Raw genomic sequence first — 4,660 nt, 5'->3', positions numbered from 1 at the left:
GGGCTATGAGCGCTTTGAGCGCCTCTTAAAGTGTGACAACTGTCAAATCGATAGGTTTGTCGACCTGAATGATCGACATAATCGACTTGACATTTGTAAATCATTTAAAAATAGCACAAAATTTTAATAACAAATAAAAATTATATATTTTTTAAAAAATTCATTGTATTTAATAGCAGCGTAAGTGGTTCTTGAGGATTTGGTAATGAGCAATGGAGTGTGTAAACCGACAATACAATAGGAAATGATGTATAGCTTCTAACTGGCCACATGCATAACTTCTGTTATGCGATGCCAATAATTATTCGATACTTCTACGCATTTCACAAAGCGTAGAAAAACACTTAGGAACTGTAAATATATTTATTCATCTCAAACTCGCTTGCTAACCAGATACAGATTGATTTATTGATACTTCACAGATAAGAATTTTAATTTCGGTGTCGGATTGGAGACACAAGATTTATTTCTTATGCTTAAATTTCTTTGGTTTAGTTAATTTTTTTCAGAAATGAAAATGTATCGACAATTTGCAAATTAGTTTCGTGACTTGAGGATTTAGGCGAAATACTCGTAATTAAAAAGGCTATGGTATAATATGCACGAATATGTAGTGATACCACAGAGCACTCTTGAGCTTTAAGACGTCAATAAGATCATCATTTTTGGTTAATGGCTTCATTAATCTTATGTGTCATCAAAACCTGTGCGATGATTAAAACAGGCCTACAATAATTTTTCTGAAATGATTTCATAATTCTGGAAAATTTTAGCTAAAATGTTTAATTTCTTAGAACCTCATGGTTGTATTATGATATAAAATAATAACGATATATTTGTTGTTGAAAGAGCTTAATTTTGATAAAGTTAAATAAATATATTTTACTAAGTAACGATTTGTAGTTCCATAGAACTATTAAAGCTTGTTACAATAGTTGTATAAAGCAGAGATAAAAAGTGCTGTCCCTCGGGAAAATCTGGAAGGACCTATTTTTAAACGAGTTAAATGAGTATATTTTGTTACTAAGAAAGTTTAGTAGTAAAAAAAAATCTAATGTGCGATCTCCTTTTGGAGAAAAACTTTCAGGAGAAATTGTGTCTATTGATTCTTAATTCAAATCTGCAGACCTTATTTGTTTCAATTAAAGTCAGATTAAGGTACTAAGTAGAAAGAATGAATGGATATTTTATTTTGTATTTAAAAGACTTTACACACTCAATATACCCTACAGGTGCTACAGATCTCAAATGCCATCATTAAAATAAGAAAGCAGTGATTAATCTGAGTTGAAATCAATTTAGACTGAGCAAACCTATTAGTATATTTGTTATTAATCCGAATGAGACACTCGCATTGGCATTTAATTTAGGATATAATCAATGATTTTTAACACTAATGCAGTCTGAAAAGTGGGTATCTTATAGAAGGGTTTGCGTTTTATGAAGATAGGCAAAAAAAACTTGTTTTATTAACTGTTAATTTAAGTCGAGTCTGCTATTGCCAAGTATTTTAATAAGTAGTAATAATAAGTAGTAATAAATTTATACAAATGCTGTAAACTTAATAAATAGATAGATAGATAGACGACAAAAGCTGTCACCATCCATCTGGTTATTGAATGATTTCCATCTGGTTATTGAATGATATTTGCAATGATAACATTATATATAAGGACATTATGTTGTCCTTATATATTTGATCTGTATGTGTGCTCATATGTTAATCTGAAATAGGTACCGACCCGGTATGATCCATACTGACTGTAAAGTGAACGAATTGATTCATAATAATATCAATTAAAATATCTATTCTAATAAATATTGACTTTCATTTAGGTTGAATTTAACTTAATATACATACAGAGTTTTGAAAATGATGTCCCCTGTAATAAAATCACTGCACTTTTTCTTATGAGTAGTGTGCCTCTAACATTGTAGTATCATAATGGGCTTACATAAAGTGGAGTACGTCTTCATATGCGACGGGCTGTAACTGGTTTCTACTTTTTAGTATTTATTTTAGCAGTTAATCTACTTGGAAAATTAAATAATTTTGAAGTTCGTATGTCGCCTCTTAAGGGACTTTGTAACGACACGGATTTTCCCGTTTCGTTATAATTTATGCTGGGGTATCCTCAGTCTTTTCCAGGGGGTCGCTACAATAAATTTATATTCGCGGAGACAGGACTTCTCAAAATAAAAGTAATGTGTGTTAAATTTTAAATGTAGATTTATTTAAAATATTATTAATTCATGAAAATAGTATTTATAAAAAAGGAATTTAGTTAAACGTAATTATGTAAACTTGAGATTACTAATGTGTACAATTCAATGACATAGTATTTTTTAAAAAAAAAAACAAAGTAAATTCATTAAACGTGATTAAACTTGAGAAACTTGAGATTATTTCCTGGTATTCTGCTGTATCTGGAGGTTGTTCCTTTGGAGCTCGGTGATCTCTAATCTGGTTCCGTGGTTTGTATCTTCATATGATTACTTGCTCAATGCGTACCTGTGTGGGACAGAAGGATTAGTGTATATATAAAAAAATATATTTCCTTGTACGGTTATAGAATATCTATACAATAGTGTCCAAGTGTCTTGACTTAAAACCGCCCATGCACTTGTACACAATTATATATATATTTTAGTAATTTATACAACTAGGCTTAAAACCGCCACTGTGTCAGACAATATTTTTTATATTTATTTATTTTATATTTTGACATACAATGCCACCGAGTGATCATACAAGACTCACTAAATTCTTAGAAAATTGCGCCTTATTTTATATGCATTTCTCTTGAACTTTTTGTGTAAAGTACACAAAGCTTAGAGTTGATCTTAGTTGAACTTACTGCATTTAACACTTTTGCACAAAAGCTCCCTTGTGCATCTTTTTGCAGCGAATTGCATTCTGACATTTTTGACGTTTGTAAATGTTTGTTTACATTTTTATAAAAAGCGGCGGTGCTCGTGGTTTTATTTTATAGTTGAATTATTTATAAATAAAATAATAAATAATTTATAAATAAATTATTATTTATTAATTTAAATAAATTTATGTGGAAAAATAATGAAGGTATGTTATATTGTTATTTTTATTTATATACCTTTTGTATTTATTATTGAAATGTTTTCTCCTAATTACAGATTACTTCACGTATTTTGTTCAAAGTGGTGGTGTTACTAAATTTATGTAGGTTGGAAATTATTACAAAATTTCCATCCTTACAACTTCTTACCAAAAATGTCAACCTTATAAATTTTTACTTAAAAGACGATGAGAAAGCTTTTTATTGAAAAGAATGGAATGCATTTTTTGGGATTGTCACACTTATTTGGCTCCAATGTATGTTTTGTGTGGTCATAAATAATAATGCCCAATATAAATATTATTAAATTTTTTTTCTATACAGAAAATTTTGTTCATTTTTAATTAAATGTACTAAACTACTGTACAGGATCAATAGTTTATCATGGCTCTGAATGATAAAATTATATAAAATGCTGTAACTATTTTTATCTGAATTTCCGTTACTTTTTTGCTCCTTAATACGAAATTCACGTTTTTATATTTGTTTTAGAATACACTTTTCTCTTATACAAATTATTATGTTCCACTAACAGCTGTTATCCTTGAATATTTCGTCCTAAGCACTGTCAGCACTGCACCAACACAACAAAATAACAAATGTCAAAGTGACAGTAACGTTAACAAAAAACGGTTGTCCGCTCAGACAACAGTGCTGATGAGAGAAGAAATTAATGCAATGTTCGAAAATGAGTATTTTCCCTCTCAACTCAAAGCTTATAGCAAAGCTTTATTCAAAGGTTTATTACACATTGAGAAATACAGAGAAATACAGAATGTTCCACGCGTTTACAATGTTAAATAAAAATTTCGTACTACGCGTGTTTATATAAAATAAAAGCAAAAAGAAAAACTGTAAGAAAACAAAGAATGAGTATCAAAGACAACAACAACAACACCAACACCAACAACAACAACAACAGCCAAATAAGAAATTACATATGAAGTCACGATTTTGGCTCGACAAACGCTCATACAACTTCTGCTGCTGTTCGCGTAGCAGCTGACGTTGCTGCTTCTGCTGTAGCTTTTGTTGTTTTTCCACAGCAGTCAACGTTCTATTGCTACTAGTGTGCTGTTGTCATATGAAATATTACTATTTGTTTGCATGTTAAAACGTTTACAGAGCTGAACATGTGTGTGTGCGTGTGTGTGTGTTTGTGGCATATCGTTTTATAATAGTTTAAATCGCTGCTAAGGTGAGTTGACTCAAGACAACGTGGCTTTTTCCACATGAACATGTAAAGTAGTAAACCCCGTTTTGTGTATGTGCGCCTTGCCTTATGCAATAGGCAATGGACAACAAAAACAAAAACAAAAACAGAAACAGAAAAACAAAAACTCGCCTACCCTCTTGCAAGACCTTGAAATTAAGTGGAACCACTATAGACGCTTTCACTTTGCTCATATAGCGGAATTACTTGCAAAGGTGATTTGCTGAGGGAAAAGTGCTATTTATTCGAAAGTGTGAGAAAAAATATATTCCTAACTAATAGGCACTTGCGACTCTTGAAGGGTTACATTAGCACAAATGAATTGGGTTAGGGTTAAATTGCTGACTGTAAG

The sequence above is a fragment of the Teleopsis dalmanni genome, chromosome 1 (assembly GCF_002237135.1).
Source record: "Teleopsis dalmanni isolate 2A chromosome 1, ASM223713v2, whole genome shotgun sequence".
In the NCBI taxonomy this organism is placed as follows: domain Eukaryota; kingdom Metazoa; phylum Arthropoda; class Insecta; order Diptera; family Diopsidae; genus Teleopsis; species Teleopsis dalmanni.
Note: the sequence above shows the minus strand (reverse complement) of the source record.